The sequence below is a fragment of the Lithobates pipiens genome, unplaced genomic scaffold, assembly GCF_037356315.1.
Source record: "Lithobates pipiens isolate NorthernLeopardFrog02 unplaced genomic scaffold, aLitPip1_a1.2 Scaffold_18, whole genome shotgun sequence".
Taxonomy (NCBI): domain Eukaryota; kingdom Metazoa; phylum Chordata; class Amphibia; order Anura; family Ranidae; genus Lithobates; species Lithobates pipiens.
Genome location: NW_027507758.1, coordinates 185,001,242 through 185,019,473, shown reverse-complemented (window position 1 = coordinate 185,019,473; position 18,232 = coordinate 185,001,242). Strand labels below are relative to the sequence as shown.

Below are 18,232 nucleotides of genomic sequence, written 5' to 3'. Positions count from 1 at the left end.
CTTTTCCACCTGAATGAAAATAAAACAAAGAAAAAACACCAAACTCCAGCGGCTAAAATGGTTTCCAGCTGCTAACTGAGGGCATCGTCAACTACCACCCTTTCAGGTGGACTAAACATACTAATCTTTCCACCTGAACAAAAATAAAAATAAAACAGATGACTAAACAAATATCAAAAAAAAAATGTAGAATAACACTCAACTTTTAGTTAACAACATCCATGGACTTTTCTCCTGAGAAGAGTGCTCATTCCGATCTGAAAGACAATTAGTTAGAAAAACAAAAAACAAACAAAAACAAAGCATATGTATCTCATCACAACATTGTAGCTTCATTTGTAACTCTTTAGTACTATTGTTTATTTTTCATTGTTTGCAAACAATTAATTAATGAGCTCATGGTACCATGTGATAATCGATTATGCATTTACAATAATCTAACCCCTGTTCTGCTATATTTTCCCACTGTTGCTCTCACTTTGACAGACCTGCAAACAAAACACAAATGTTAGTATCCAAAGTCGTTTTACTTCTTCCATGGTCTCTGGAAAAGGAACACAAAGACAGTGATTACACACAATTATCATGACAATTGACTTTGTAAGTCCCCAAAGCCTTTCCCATTAATTGCAATACAGTTGCCATACTTTTCTATATTACGCAGCAGTATTGGTAAACGTTGCCATATTACTCAGGAAAAATGACAATGCAATTTGCGTCCAACTACATACAAGCCAGAATGGTAGATTAGCCCAGGGGGCAAATATTGGAATGTTCATCCTGTCTTGTTGCTGGCTGTGCTTAGGGTGTGGACTGTCATTTCTTATCTCTCCTTCAGAACTGTGTAATCTGTCCTGGCTGCTATCTTTCATATCAGGCCTTTGAGCTATGCTGTCCCTGTCTTGGGTGGGGGTTTTCATTGTAGATACCTGTACTTCTGGGGTTTCCTGTTCCATGCTAGCAATTTTAAGGTCTTTATGAAATCTATGTCTATGCCTATTCCATTTACAATGTCTGAACTTTCTCTGCCTTCCTGTACCTCTGCTTATTACGGATACATCTGCCTTTGACTCATACTCCCTTTCCCTGGACTCTTGACCGAAGTCTCGGAGGATATTGACAACATTTTGGTAGGATCTAGCATTCCTCAGAGCCATTCTAGTGGGATAGCTTACATAAAACTTATTGGCCATTGATTATATGACACTTGCATCGTCCTCCAATAAGTCAGGACAGTTGAACACTTTCGTATACAATGCAAGATACTCACTACAGAACAATATTAGATCATCTCCTCTCGTAAATTTCATTCGTTGTAAATCACTCATATCATTATCACCACTGTCCACAAAACGCTGCAACTCTTTCCTCCGCACCTCTGCATCTGCTAAGTTATCATTAACTTGTGCCGATAACTGGCCTACCAAAGGTCCTGGTAGCCATGCTTTCAGAAGAGAGCATGCATCCTCATTACTCAAATGGAATTTAACTACTAGAGCTTCAAATTTGCTGGACAGACTCATTGGTGATTCCAGGGCATTAAATTCACCCAAAATCTCGCACAAAGTAATTCTCTCTTGGATTGTAATCAAACTCTCATTCCGCTTTGAAGCTATAGGTGCAATAGCAGACTGTGTTTCATCACGCCCCTTCTCCTCATTGATTGTGCAGATATCGGCCAATTGGCATGTTCCTTTGTGCTCATTGAGAGATACCATAACTTTCTCTGTAGTAAGAAGCTGGGAGCGTACATTTATTTAATTCTCTTTCTAAATTCATAACCAACTCTTCCATCTCTGACAACTTTATTGGCAATGACTCTAAAAGTTTGCTCTTCATATCACAGTCCATGCTGTACCTATGGAGCTGTTCTTGTAGCTCACTGTTTCTCTCTGACAAATCTCCTGCTTTAGCACGCAATTCACCCATCTCATTACTGGAGGCTGTTGCAATCTTTAGAAGGTTTTCACTGACTTTCGCTATGTCTTTCCCGAGACGTCTCCTCTCTGCTTCCTACTTCTCCCCCATTTGCTCAGATATAAATTTAATTCTGAGCAAAACTGCAATTTCATTAGCCAACTTTTCTTTCTTAACTTTTTTTTAGCTGTTTGCCCGATAATCTGCTATTATGTTGTTGACACTGAGACAATAACACCTTACACTGGCTTTCAAGAGTTTCATCTGCACATGAATGATAACTGGCAGAGGCATACTTTTTAACATATGTATACACAAGTTCCATTTCACAACCATACAATCCACACAATACACAATTTTGTTTGTACTAACGTTCCAACACTGCACTGAGTACTAAACTAAACGAAATCTTACAACTCACAAAAAAACAAATTGCTCTTCTAGCATTCAATATTCTTAATTCTTTACCACTTTTACCTGATATCATTCAAAACTATTAAAGTTTTGCCTATCCATAGAAAAGACTCACCACACTTATTGTGGCATTATCAGCTGCCTTGTATCTGAGCACTTATGCCCTGTAGGTTCTATGCAGCTTTTAGGATTGCCACATGCTATCTGGGGTGCCATTTGAAGGACATTAAGTACTCTACAAACTACTATTAACTTGTCTCTTCCCATAGTTATCTAGTTTATAAAGCCCTGCTAGGCACACTGATATAAAGTAATTATGAAAACACACACACTGCTGCTAGTAAAACACTATCTTATTTATTTCCCAAGAAATTAGGAAAGCTAACATAAAGTATTAAAAAGATATTACAATATCACAAAGCTTACAATCAGAACATATAATACAAGCAGTATACTTAGCAGATCCTCGTGGCTGAGCCTCGTGATGGAGAGAGGAAGCTCTCTTCAATCATTCCCTTTTTGATAAACACACCTCACCCACACCACATCCCATTGCCCACCCCCCTTTGCCTGTGGACGAATCAGTGTCTCTGGGGCGTCTCCTCCCCCAGGCTAAATATCTCTGACCGTCCTGCCATAATTGGCCTCTGGTGGGCAGTGTTTGTCCATGAATTGCAACTGCTCCGGCTGGGGTCACATCTTGTTATTCGATCTCGGACGCCCTTCCCTCTCATTAGGCCCATCTTTTGTCCTCACAGACAGATCGGAGCCATCATTGTCATGTAGAGTTGCCCACATAGAGAGATGGGAGCCTCTAATCTGAAGTCACAATAGAGGTTTTAACTGGTTGCATTCCAACCGGGGGATGGTGTCCTGTTCTCCATGATATTACATCATGAGGCTGACACCAATGAGTTTATACTAAATCCAACAATGACCATCTGCAATTGTCTGAAGTCACCAGTGTAAGTAATCTATCCTGCTGCCATGTTACTCAAGCCCTGGAAATGATGACTGCCCTTTGAACTGTTGCCCCTTGTGATTGAGCTAGCCTGTGAACCTCTGTCCGGTTAACTGTTGCCCTCATGATTGCAAGCCTGCAACCTATGCCCTGTGAACTGTTGAAGGCTGTATGGTTAACCCCTGCTGTAACTATATGCTGTGTATTCTGGTGGGGGGAAAGCTGAAAGGCGTGACTGGACACAATATACATGGGATTACCCTTTGCACATTGAAATAGTGTAGAGAGAAATCTCTTAAATTTTCTAAGTTCAGCCTGATGGTTAAATGTAGAAACACTACAATTATAAGGCCTCTAGTAAGTTTGTAACAATACATGGACTAGTTCATTTAGATAAACATCACATAATGAATCTACCAAGGTAAGCAAAACTCAAGAAAACAATTAGTTCTAAACAATTTATTTTTTATTTTCAACATAACTGAAAAAAAAAAAAATTATTAAATAATATTCTCCCCCAACCTGGTGACCAGTTGCTGTAGGGACATATTGATCCCAGCCATCTGCTCACCAAGGTACCGAGTAGCCTCCAGTTGCCTCCGAGGGCTACGTTGCTACCTCTCCAGAGCCACATGGTTACGGAGCTGCCGGCGATTGGGGAGGGCCAAAGAGTGACATAGCCTCCTGGTTACGACATATTGTCTCTCTTGGACCTACACAATGCTCTGCAGATACACATTCACATGTGGCTCTGGAGGGGGGATGTGTACTGGAGAGGGTGGAGAATCCTCACCAGGATACACTGGGGAGGAGGCATCAATGGGTGTGTCCAGGTGGGGGGATAGTGGAGGGTGGAAGAGAACATGCCCTGGAGAATCCGCTGGGGAGGAAGGACAGTGAGCCCAACCAGACGCGGGCAGGTCTAGGCCTTTCGTCCACTGGGTGGAGGTGAAGGACGAAGACTTCACCTGTGAAGAAAAGAAAATACATTAGATAGATAATACAATACACATGGCTTCTACATCCTAACCTTATATAAAGTCAATTATCTACCAGCCCTTGTAGACAATCATGTAACATCTTGAGCTGTTTTCACTTCTACATACCCGTTTTCTATTTTTGATATTCAGTGAGATGCACCTAATCAATTTGTGTGTAGAAGATAGTGGTGTCTGTGTCAATTCGCTGTGTCCTCCCAAGTTTGCAGAGCTGCGCAGGAAGGTGTAGTACTTTACTGTACTCTGACCAGGGCAGAGCTGTGTCCTCCCTGGCCAGAGTACAAAGGCATTCCCCTCTACACACTGAGCAGTGTAACTGTAAAGGGGAATCTCCCAAAGATTTTATCCGCTTGGTGACATGGCCGGCTGGAGAAAATCTTTAAGTGTAATGGAGGCCTAAGTGCTGACCAGTGACCACCACTAACTAATCTACCTCATCCAGACTGACTGACTGTCGCAAATATGGAAGATCAGTTGCACTTGCAGAAAAACATATCAGCTATACCAGATATTAACATTACACTCACCAAAGAGAAGCCATTCAAGCCATTGCATTAGGGATGACCTAATAAAAAGTTGTTTAATAAAATATAGCAGGCTACTTTTTAAAGTTGATAATTTTGTATGGCCACTGATTGAATAAGCCCCACTTCTGTTCTAGGCTAGGTAGATTATTCACTCCTGGTCTAGGCATGGAGGTATAACAGAGAATTTACAATTACTGAACCTTCGATATCCCGGCAGCCGGTACTTCATCTGCTCCCCTCTGCTACTGCAGTGGTCTGGTCTCTCCCTGAGCCTTCAATAACTGAGGATGCATGGAAATATGTCCGACGACTGTTGATCCAAGGATCAGTATGTCTAAAACTTGTAAAACAAAAACCACTAGACAAAAAGGAGCAGTTAAAGAAAAACTCCAGGATACGCGAAAAATATATCAGTAAACAAAACAAACAGCCTTGCCAATGTGCAACACAATACACTCTGGAGTCTGAACTATAGCCTAAAGACTCAATTTTTATAGATATTTGCTTGCACAAAGATCTACGAGGTCACAAGCTCATTTACAATTTTTTGCTTTAGATGATGCCAAAGAGGAGGCACCAGACATCATGAGGAAAGTGTTAATGCATGCATAGGGGCATGACAGAGATTGAACATGTCCAGGCACTGCCAGCCAATAGCTGTATATTCCCACTCCAGCCTGCTGTGTTATTCACAATGATTGATTATGATTAACAGTGATTGGCTCAGATTAGGAATCTGAACTGCAGCGAGAAGGTGGGGTGATCAGGGAAGTGACATTGAGGAAATAACAAGCACAGGTCACGCTAACAGAAAGACTGGAATCAGCTGCAGAGGGGGACTAATAATTAATAATTCCAGCTAAACCGAAGCCTTGCAGAATAAATCACGACCATTTCTAGACAAGGTATGCCATCAGCATTTCATATTTAAAATACTATATTTGCCTGGAAAATACTAAAAAAGTTGTACTTACTCTCTGGATCTGTCACGTCTGGCTGTTCACCATCTTCCGCATCCCCAGCAGCCTCTACAGGGCAGGTCTCCTCCACCTCCTGCACAGCCTCAGCAGCTGTTGACTATGATTAATATAGAAAAGAACATTACAATCTGCAGTGTACAACAATTTCACACATTAGTACAAAAACATTGAAACATGTATGATCACTCAGCAGCAGATACCAGCAAAATTATACTAACTTACACGTGGGGGTTGCCGCCTCAGCCTCCTCCTCCTGAGTCTCCCCCTTCATTTAGAAAACATCTGTAAACATTTTTTTTTTTTAAATGAGGCACTTACCTGTGCTGGTTCCATCGGCGTGTGCTAGGTGCACCGCCACTGATCTGGCGCCTCAGTTCAGAGCGTAATTCTGTCAGATTATGTCAGATTACGTAAGTTACGCAAGTGATTGCGTTACCTGACAGAACGTCGCAGAGGTTCTACCTGTCACTACTTGAACGGGAAGCAATGACACTGAAATTGACAATGGAAGGCTGGACAAATGGAAAAGGACCCACTGTATTAGTGTAACTACCAGTTATGTAAGTAACTGAGTTAAAGTAAACGGTGTTACTTAACCACTTGCTTACTGGGCACTTAAACACCCTTCCTGCCCAGACCAATTTTCAGCTTTCGGTACTCTCACACTTTGAATGACAATTACTCTGCAGATAATAATTTTTTGTCCTTTTTTTCCCACAAATAGAGCTTTCTTTTGGTGGTATTTGATCACCTCTGGGGTTTTTATTTTTTGCGCTATAAATGAAAAAAGACCGAAAATTTAGAAAAAAAACCCGCATATTTCTTTGTTTCTGTGACAAAATTATGCAAATTATTAATTTTTCTTCATAAATTTTGGCCACAATTTATACTGCTACATATCTTTGGTAAAAATAACGCAAATTAGTGGATATTATTTGGTCTTTGTGAAAGTTAGAGAGTCTACAAGCTGTGGTGCGAATCATACAAAATTGATCACATCTGATGTACTGGTGGCCTATCTCACTTCTTGTGACCTGAACAAGCCAGGAAAGTAAAAATACCCCCCAAATGACTCCTTTTTGGAAAGTAGACATCCCAAGGTATTTAGTAAGAGGAATATTGAGCTTTTTGATAGTGTCATTTTTTCCCACAATTCTTTGCAAAATTAAGATTTTAATTTTTAATTTTTTTCCACAAAATTGTCATTGTAATAGGTTATTTTTCTCACATGGCATGTGTATACCACAAATGACACCCCAAAAAAATTCTACTACTCCTCCTGAGTATTACAATACCACATGTGTGGGACTTTTCCACAGCCTGGCCACATAGAGAGGCCCAACATGCAGGGAGCACCATCAGGTGTTCTAGGAGCATAAATTACACATCTAACTTGTTGACTACCTTTTACACTTTTGAAGGCCCTGGAGCACCAGGACAATGACACGTGACACTGATGACAGATGGCACTGATACGTGGCAATGATGACACTTATACGTGGCACTGATGACACGTGGCACTGATGACAGATGGCACTAATATGTGGCACTGATGACAGATGGCACTTATACGTGGCACTGATGACACATGGCACTAATACGTGGCACTGATGACACATGGCACTAATACGTGGCACTGATGACACATGGCACTAATACGTGCCACTAATACGTGGCACTGATGACAGATGGCACTAATGCGTGGCACTGATGACAGATGGCACTGGGGACAAATGACACTGACAACAGGTGGCACTGGGGACAGATAGCACTAACAGGTGGCACTGGGGACAGATAGCACTAACAGGTGGCACTGGAGACAGATAGCACTAACAGGTGGCACTGGGGGCAGGTAGCACTGGGGAGGATGGCACTGGGGCGGATGGCACTGGGGGAGGATGGCATTGGGGGAGGATGGTACTGGGACGGATGGCACTGGGGAGGATGGCACTGGGGCGGATGGCACTTTTTTAACTTTTTTTTTTCCACTTACGGCTGCTGCAGCCGTTCATCTCTCCCCTCTCACACACTGTCTTTGTGAGGAGGGAGAGCGGCGCTGAGAGATGATCTCATATGTTTACATATGAGATCATTTGTCATTGGATAGGCCAATCGCGCTGTAAACGGCCCCTGTGATTGGCCGTTTACAGCGATATGTGTTTGCCTGTCTCCGGGGGACACGGCAAACACAAAACTTCCCCGATGCACGCCCGTGGCGGCTTGCATTGCGCAAGTAAACACTAGGACATCCAGGGACGGCCTCCCGGATGAGAGCGCCTGCTCTATAGCCGTCATTCGGCTATAGGGCGGGCGGGAAACGGTTAATGCTGTTACTTTAGAGGGTAACGAGTAATCTAACTGATTGCTCTACCCCTCATGGTAACGCCGTTCCCATTACTTGGGCGGCATTACCGCAATTACATCGACCGCCACTAGGGGCGCAACGGATCGTCACGTGCTGCAATCCGGAGCTCTCTGCGGCTTCGGCCTTAGGAAAAGCCGCGGCTTCAGCCTAGCTCCGGAGTGGCAGCCATGTTGGTGCACCCGTCGGCTGTTTACAATGTGATTACTCAGTGAAATGACGGAGCGATCACTTGTAAACCAACCGGCATCATGATGACGCTGGTTCCTCTCTCCCCTCTGTGTACAGATCTGTACAGTGGAGGGGAGAAATCGGATGGCAGCAGTGCTGTGGGCTGGATCTGTAGTGCCCATAGCCATCCCTCCATACTCTGCCAATACTCAGCAATACCCTGCCAATACTCTGCAATTCCCTGCCAATACTCTGCAATACCCTGCAATACTCTGCATTACCTTGCCAATACCCTGCCAATACCCTGACAATACTCTGCAATACCCTGCCAATACTCTGTAATACCCTACCAATACTCTGCAATACCATGCAATAGTCTGCAGTACCCTGCCAATGGTCTGCAATACCCTGCCAATACTCTGCATTACCCTGCCAATACTCTGCAATACCCTGCCAATACCCTGCCAATACTCTGAAATACCCTGACAATACTCTGCAATACCCTGACAATACTCTGCAATAACCTGATAATACTCTGCCATACCCAGCCAATACTCTGCCATACCCAGCCATACTCTGATATACTCTGCCATACCCAGCCATACCCTGCTATACTCTGCCATACTCTACCATACTCAGTAATACCCAGCCATACTCTGCCATACTCTGCAATACTCAGTAATACCCAGCCATAATCTGCCATACTCTGCAATACTCGGTAATACCCAGCCATACTCTGCAATACTCGGTAATACCCAGCCATACTCAGCGATACCAAGCCGTACCCGGCCGTATCCCGCCATGCTCAGCCGTAATCAGCCATACTCAGCCAATATTACAGTGGGGGAGATGACGTGAATATTACAGTGGGGAGATGACGTGGATATTACAGTGGGGACTATATGGTGGTGGAATTTTCACAGGTTTTTGCAAATTCATTTATTATTTGATGATACGAAAAATGATCCGATCCATGACTCTGATCTGAGGAACGATCCAAATCCTTAATTTGGGGGGGGGGACAGATGTACAGAGGGGAAACAGATATATGTTTGTGGGGGAGGGTGACAGACGTGTAGTGTGGTACAGAAGGGGAACAGATATATGTGTGGAAGGGGGAACCAATGTGCAGGGGGTACAGAGGGGAAATAGACATGGAGGGGGGTACAAAGGGGAAATAGACGTGCAGGGGAGTACAGAGGGGAAATAGACATGCATGGGGGAACGCACCCCTTGCTTACAGTAATACTGGACCCACCCCTTAGAATATAAAAAAAAGTCACACTTTGCTGAGTACTAATTACTTTTCCAATGTAGTAACTGAGTTACTAACATAATTACTTTTTGGGAGAAGTAATTTGTAACTTAACTAATTACTTTTTTAAACTAAGATAACCAACACTGGTCACTACTACAGTACCTACTGCACATTGATGACGTAGAGGACTCCTGCTCCTCCGCCCTCTGCCTCCAGCGGCGCTGGGCCTGAATACGATCTTTAACTACTTCCCACCCAGCCAATGTACATATACGGCTGGGTGGGAGCTCTCTACTTCTGAGTGGACATTCCTGAACGTCTTTCAGAAGTAGGGTGATCGCACGCGTGCGTTCCCGAGCAGCGTCCACATCCCGATGCGCTCGTGTCACCTGGACACGGCGCATCTCGGATCGGCAGGAGGGCTCTGCGATTGGCCCTCCTGATCACATGATGGCCGTGTCCAATCACGGCCATCATGTGATGTAAACAAACAGCCGGTTGCTAGGCATTCGGCTCTCCTCTCCTCACACGGAAGTCGTCACTGAGGAGAGGAGAGCGGATCGCTGCAGCCGGCTGGTGATCAGTGAGTATGAGCTGTTTTTTTTACAGCTTTTTACTCACTGATCACCAGTCTAGTGAAAACACACATGTCACCACACAGTGTAAACACAATGTCCCCACACATGTCCCCAAAACACACATGTCCCCAAATAATAAAAACACATGTCCCCAATAATAAAAGCACATGTCCCCCACATATGTCCCACTAAAATCACATGTCCCAATGATTATCTGCACACATATGTCCGTGATCACCTGCACACATATGTACATGATCATTTGCGTACATATGTCCGTGATCACACAAACCAATTATTATACACTTAACTGAATTTTTTTTTACCAAAGACATGTAGCAGAATACATTTTGGCTTAAATGTATGCCAAAATTCGATTTTATTGGATTTCTTTTAAAATAGAAAGTTTACGCTATTTTTTCGCTTATATCGCAAAAAATAAAAAACGGAGTCGTGAATAAATACCACCAAAATAAAGCTCTATTTGTGCAAACAAAATTATACAAATTTCATTTGGGTACAGTGTAGAATGACCGCGCAATTGTCATTGAAATTGCGAGAGTGATGAAATCTGAAAATTGGGCTGGGAAGGAAGGGGGCGAAAGTGCCCTGTATTGTAGTGGTTAAATAAAATCAAACACAACATGGTAAATGTCGGATGCCTGAAACAAAAGTAATGTTCCGCAAAATGCAATGCTGACACCAACCTTGATGAGACAGGATCTGGGTGATCTCATCCTACCCTCCACCCACTAAAAGCTCCACCTCATGGGGGAGGAGAGGCACCTGCTTCCCTCTGCACCCCGCCTGCCTGCGTTTACGCGCTATGGAACTGCAAAGCACTAAGAGAAGAGAAATGGGTTCCATAATTAAACTACAATTGTAATCTGAAAATGACATCAACACATGAAACAATTATAGAATAAACCCGTATAATGAAACAATGCAAATGGAATTTTTGGATTAGGCACATTTTTTTCATGTAGCACAAGATTTGCAAATTTTTTTTATTAACCCAATTTATTAAGAAAAAAAGTATGCTTTTTTGGTGCACAATAAAATATAAAAGACAGGATTCGGATTGTGCCGAGTAAATATAGATGTCCAGTCCACCTTTCTAATTACGCGCTTGTGTGAACTATGTATGGTGTAAATTTCTTTCTTGTTTCTTTTGCAAAGCATTAACCACCTGTGAATATGGACCCCTCTGCAAGCTGGATAAGTCCAGCCACCGTAACAACAATTATTATTATTTTTTTTAAATATTTAACTCTTTTTTCAATAGCAAAAAATGTAAAACCCAGAGGTGATCTAATGCCACCAATAAAAGCTCTATATGTGGCGGGAAAAGGACATAAATTTAATTTGGGTAGTACATTGCAGGAGCGTGCAATTGTCAGTTAAAGCTGCAGCACGCTATGGCTTGGTCATAAAGGGGGCGTAACCTACAGGTGATCAAGTGAAACTTAAAAGCACTTACTGCTCAGTTTAGTAATAACAAAGAACAAATAACGGCCATGGAAATATTCCTCTTACAATGATCATGGCGATAATATTTATGTGCAAACTATGCTTTCATGTGTAGGCTAGGCACACCTATGCGCAAATTAGGTTTTTTAATGGACATGTGCATTTCGTTTCATTCCAAATCGAAATTCGGACGAATTTTCATTATTCGTACATTCGGATGCATCCGAATTACCAAATTGCAATGCTAACGAATTCAAACGAAATTCGAATCAAATTCGAAAAATGTCATTTTGTGACCCGACTTTTGGGCCATGTATCTCGGGGCCACTTATAGCTAACAACCCCAAATTTGGTATGCAAACACAGTAGAACTAGCATTACAACATATCCTTGGGTTGCTAGCTATAAGTGGCCCCGAGATACGTGGCCCCAAAGTCAGGTTGCAAAATGTCATTCTCTTCTGCAGAAAAGTAATATAAATGAAATAAGATGTGTGTGTTTTTTTGCACTGGTACACTGCAAGTATGAGAAGTTGATGTGACAGATGTATATAAATAACTAACCATCTTCCAAAATTTCTAATTCAAATAGAAAAGATTAGAAAAAAATATAATTTAATAGAATAAAATAGAAAGAATATACAACCATCTTCTGAAATTCAAATTTCAAATAGAATACATTTGAATTTCGAATAGTATGAATTCAAATTTTTTAATTAATTAATTTTAAATTTGGATAGAAAAGATTATAATAAAATAGAAAATAGACTAGAAAAATGATAGAACAGAACAGAATAGAATATATTATATTTTATTCTGTTCTGTTCTATTGTTTTTCTAGTCTATTCTTTTATATTCTATTAAAATCTTTTCTATTAAAATCGAAATCATTATATACTAAATTTGAATTTTCGGAAGATGGTGGTTTTATAATATATTTCTTTCCAACATTCGAATTTCGTATAGAATGAATTCGAATTTGAATAGAAAAGATTAGAATGGAAATAGAGAATAGACTAGAAAAACAATAGAACAGAATAGAATATAGATACTATCTATTTCATTTTAATTTCGTTTGCAGATTACTATTTGTTTCCATGAGATCTCCTGCAGACTATTAGCATCTCTTTAATTTTTTTTCAGATCTCCTGCAGACTATTAGTATCTATTTTGTTTTCTAACCAGATCTCCTGCAGACCATTAGCATCTATTTTTTAGCAGATCTCCTGTAGACTATTAACAGCCATTTCACTTTTTTTTTTGAAGATCTCCTGCAGACTGTTAGAATCTATATCTATTTCATTTTTGGAGATTACTATTTATTTCCATCAGATTTCTTGCAGTATAATAACATATATTTCATTGTTTGCAGATCTCCTGCAGACTATTAGCATCTATATCTAAAGGAAATGGCTGTTCTAATGCAAAAAAATAAATAAAAATGAAATAGATGCTAATAGTCTGCAGGAGATCTGCAAAAAATTAAATAGATGTTAATATACTGCAGGAGATCTGATGGAAATAAATATTAATCTGCAAAAAAAGAAAAATGAAATTGATTCTAACAGTCTGCAGGAGATCTGCAAAAAAAGAAGTGAAATGGCTGTTAATAGTCTACATGAGATCTGCTAAAAAAAAATAGATGCCAATAGCCTGCAGGAGATCTGCAAAAAAATTAAAAATTAAATAGATGCTAATAGTCTGCAGGAGATCTGCAAAAAATGAAATAGATGCTAATAGTCTGCAGGAGATCTTATTAAAACAAATGGTAATCTGCAAAAGATTTAAAAATTAAATAGATAGTATCTATATTCTATTCTGTTCTATTGTTCTAGTCTATTTTCTATTTCTATTCTAATCTTTTATATTCATATATATATATATAACCATCTTCCGTAATTCAAATTTAGTATATAATGATTTTGATTTTAATAGAAAAGATTTTAATAGAATATTAAAGAATAGACTAGAAAAACAATAGAACAGAACAGAATAAAATATAATATATTCTATTCTGTTCTGTTCTATCGTTTTTCTAGTCTATTTTCTATTTTATTATAATCTTTTCTATCCAAATTTAAAATTAATTCATTTAAAAATTTGAATTCATACTATTCGAAATTCAAATTTGAATGTCAGAAGATGGTTGTATATTCTTTCTATTTTATTCTATTAAATAATTTTTTTCTATTCTGTTCTAATCTTTTCGATTTGAATTAGAAATTTTAGAAGATGGTTAGTTACTTATACTTACTTATATATATCTGTCACATCAACTTTTCATACTTGCAGTGTACCAGTGCAAAAAAAAAAACACACATCTTATTTAATTTATATTTATGGTATCAATGAAGTTGTCAGCATGCCTGATTGAAGAAGTCACAGATGTCGATCGCAAGGCAAGTGCATATGCTGTATGTCATTGCCCACTTGCCAAAAGTTGTGTATTGTATTTGTCCACTTGTCACGTCACCTGCCCCAAGTTGTGTGTTGTCCACTTGCCACGTCACCTGCCACAAGTTGTGTATTGTCCACTTGCCACAGCACATGCCAGGAGTCCCATGTGACCTGCCACGAGTGCCACGTGGCCTGACACGAGTGCCACGTGACCTGACACGAGTGCCACGTGACCGGCCACGAGTGCCATATGACTTAACACGAGTGCCATGTGACCGGACACGAGTGCCATGTGACCAAGTTGTGGATTGTCCACTTGCCACGTCACCTGCCACCAAGCGACCCCAGATATGGGCAATATGAAAGTACTTTTCTGCAGCAGAGAATGACATTTTGTGACCCGAATTTGGGGCCACATATCTCGGGGTCACTTATAGCTAAAAACACCAAATTTGGTATGCAAACACAATAGAACTAGCACTATAACATATACAAATTTGGGGTTTCTAACGCCAAGTGACCCCGAGATATGTGGCCCCAAAGTCGGGTCACAAAATGTCAAGCACTTTTGTGCAGCAGAGAATTACATTTTGCGACCCGAATTCGGGGCCACATATCTCTGGGTCACTTATAGCTAGAAACACCAAATTTGGTAATAATATGTGATTTAATTTTTGACCATTTGCTGAGTGACTCACGCCGATATACGTTGGCAGAATGGCACAGCTGCGCAAAGTAACGTGACATTGGGACCCGCGGACTCGGTGGCCGCCGGGTGCCAGCGATCATGTTCCGGAGCTGAAGAACAGGGAGATGCCAGTGTAAACACAGCATCTCCCTGTTCTGCCTAGTGACAGGATAGTGATCTTCTGCTCCCCATCATCGGGAGCAGCGATTGGTTTTGTGTCACTGGTAGCCCATCCCCCCCAGTTAGAATCACTCCCTAGGACACATGTAACACCTTCAGTACCGCCTAGTGGTTAACCTCTTCCCTGCCAATGTCATTTTTTACACAGTAAAATCAGTGCATTTTTAGAGCTATGATCGTTGTATTAATTACATAATGGTCCCAGAATGGCATCAAAAGTGTCCGATGCTCCATAATGTTGCAGTCACGATAAAAAAAAAATCCCCGATTGGCGCCATTACTAGTAAAAAAAATTATTAATAAAAATGCCATAAAACTATCCCCTATTTTGTAGACACTATAACTTTTACGCAAACCAATCAATAAACGCTTATTGCAATTTTTGTTAACAAAAATATGTAGAAGAATATGTGCCGGCCTAAACTGAGGAAAAAAATAGTTTTTTTTATATTTTTTGAGGATACTTATATAGCAAAAAGTAAAAAAAATTAGCTTTTTTTAAAAAAAATTTTGCTTTTTTTGTTTATAACGCAAAAAATAAAAACTGCAGAGGTGATCAAATACCACCAAAAGAAAGCTCTATTTGTTGGGAAAAAAAATTAGGTCCATTTTGTTTGGGAGCCACGTCACACTACCACACAATTGTCAGTTAAAGCGAAGCAGTGCCGAATCGCAACAAGTGGACGGTCATTTGGCAAATCCTCCGGGGCTGAAGTGGTTAAAATGTAAAAAAAAAATTAAAAAATCAGACACGTTACTTACCGTTTTATGTTGCAGAATTTTTTTGCGGCAGGCAGTCGGATCACGCCAATGGTGATACATTGCTTCTACTTTTCTGAAGATCTCCTCCCACTTCTTACACTTCCACTCCTGAGTGGTATCCCTGGAGCAGGAGCCACACAGATGCATCCAGCAAGGAAGCGTTTCCTTTACAAGGACCTGGGACTCAATGTGAGACCACATAAAGTTACGCTTCCTGCTGGTTGCAGCTTGTGTTCCCCTCCTGCACTGCTTTTTGGATGATGGTGGGGATGTTGCTGCTGCTGCCTCCATAGATAGCCCAGGAACGTCCTCCATGTGGTCCAAATGGGTTGCCGCCATATTCGTTAGTATCTGACAAACTGACACAATGTCAGATGGCTGACTGTTGGGGTTAATACTTAGACCATTCATTCAACATGAACGTCGGAGATTCGACAAAACAGCAAAAACCATGCAAACGTCGAATCTTTGGCTTATGGTGTCTGTCGAAAGTTAGAAGATTCGACGGAGCATCAGAACTGTACGACGCTGCATTTCCGGTAAAATGCTCCACCTATAGGCTATAGAAAAATTTGAATGTTGGTTGACTAGTAATAATAATTAATAAATATAATTTTTACTAGTCATACAACATTAGAATCCTACTATAGCTTGTAGTCGAAATATTTGACTGGGAATGTACAATTGCAGCATCATAGAGTAAGTTTAGCTGCTCCGTCGAATCTTCTTTAAACATTCGACAGACACCATAAGCTTTCAATGACAGATTCGACCTTAATTAATTTGGATTTTCGGACTAATGCAATTTTTTAAGGAAAAACAAAATAAATAAAAACGAATTTTGGGAGTAACTAAATAACTTTATTTTCCAGACGAAAACAAAATTCCGAAACATAATATTTCAGTGTGCACATGTCCAGCGCATAGCTGTGTACAAGTGCCTTCACCCATTCATGTCTATGGGAGGCTGTATGCAGCTTTAGGACATCTGACACACCAGAAATAAGCAGTGTCTTTATGCTGCATGAGTTTATGCACCCCTGCACATGTAGTCTTAAAAAATAGACCTCTATGTAATTTTTAGAATAGGAAAAATCAATATGAATGGCCTGCAGAAAGGAAATACCTGTAAACAATGAAGACAAGTTATTTACATCCTTTTCTTGTTCAATATGTTTATTGAGTTTTACAATAGAAAGAAGAATATAACATTATATTGACATGTACATAAGATTTGGAAATTAAGGAACATTGCCATACATTTTATAATACCATCTCACTTAGATAATACAAGAAAGAGCTTAAATATATGCAAAAGAAGTTGAAAAAGAATCAAGAACAAACTTGATTCTATTATTAGAGAGTAAAAGACCCTTTGGCCGCATACACACGGGCGGACTGTCTGGCCAACTAAGTCCGTCAGACAATCCGACAGACAGTCCGTCCTACTTTTGAATGAACGGACTTGACCACACACGATGAACAGACAGTCCGTTGAAAGCTTGCGCGATGACGTGTACAGCACGTACGACGGGACTAGAAATACGATGTCCAATACACTGCCATGCAACCTTCGGCCGTGTAAATCCTTTCTGAGCATGCGCCATACTTAGTCCGTCCAACTTGCCTACTCACGAGCGGACTGTCCGCTGAAACCAAAGTTGGACGGACAATATTACGGAAATTCCGAAAGACTTAGTCCGCCAGACAGTCCGCCAGACAGTCCGCTGAAAAAGTCCGCTGAAGCCCACACACGAGCGGACTGTCCGCTGAAATGTGTTTCAGCGGACTAAGTTGGACAGACAGTCCGCCCGTGTGTACGCGGCCTAAGAAGAAAAAATAAAAATGTAGACAAAAATAAAATTCCCTCAGTTATCTGTACATCAATTGAGTCATGCCTCCAGACCACCCAATCACCCCAAATGGGATCAAGCTGTGGACGAATGGGGGCATGATCTTAAGATAATGAATTATTAATTTACAGAATAGAGGGAATGTTTGACTAATCTTAGATTGATCAAGGTAAATAGACAATAACTTGTGTTTTCTTTACATATAGAGTAAATATAGTCTATACAAAAAAAAAGTGATATTATAAGAAAAATTAACAATGTATGGCTGAAGTTTCAATACTGTTAGGCCTCATGCACACGAGACGCAGGTGAAAACTCTGCTAAAAAAAAGATGAAATGTGCGTTTAGAAACGCGAGTTTTGCCGCATTTGCATGCCACGTTTAGACGCGTTTAGGCGCGTTCAGCCGCGTTTGCGTTTATAAGCGTTTATAAAGATAACATCATGTTGACCCTCCCCAAGCTCTCAAAGCATGTTTTTTTAACTATTTTTGCTATTTTGATCAGAGTGAGCAGCAGCAGCATAGAGAGCAGTTGTACACTTGCATTTGCCTCTCTTTCTGTGGTATATATTTTGAAATGGATCCCATCCCATATCTGTCCTTTATTTTTAAAAAAAATAATGTCTATTTATAGCAAATTATCCAATTTTTTTAAATATCTAAATTTTTCTTGTGGCAATTTTTAACATGTTTTCATTATTTCTAATATAAAACAAT

The 18,232-nt window shown here is 40.4% G+C and overlaps 1 pseudogene; it reads right to left on the bottom strand.

Annotated features, from left to right (window-relative positions):
- Nucleotides 1-247: 247 nt before the first annotated feature.
- Nucleotides 248-2,242, bottom strand: LOC143986693 (posterior protein-like; annotated as a pseudogene).
- Between the last annotated feature and the right edge of the window lie 15,990 nt (nucleotides 2,243-18,232).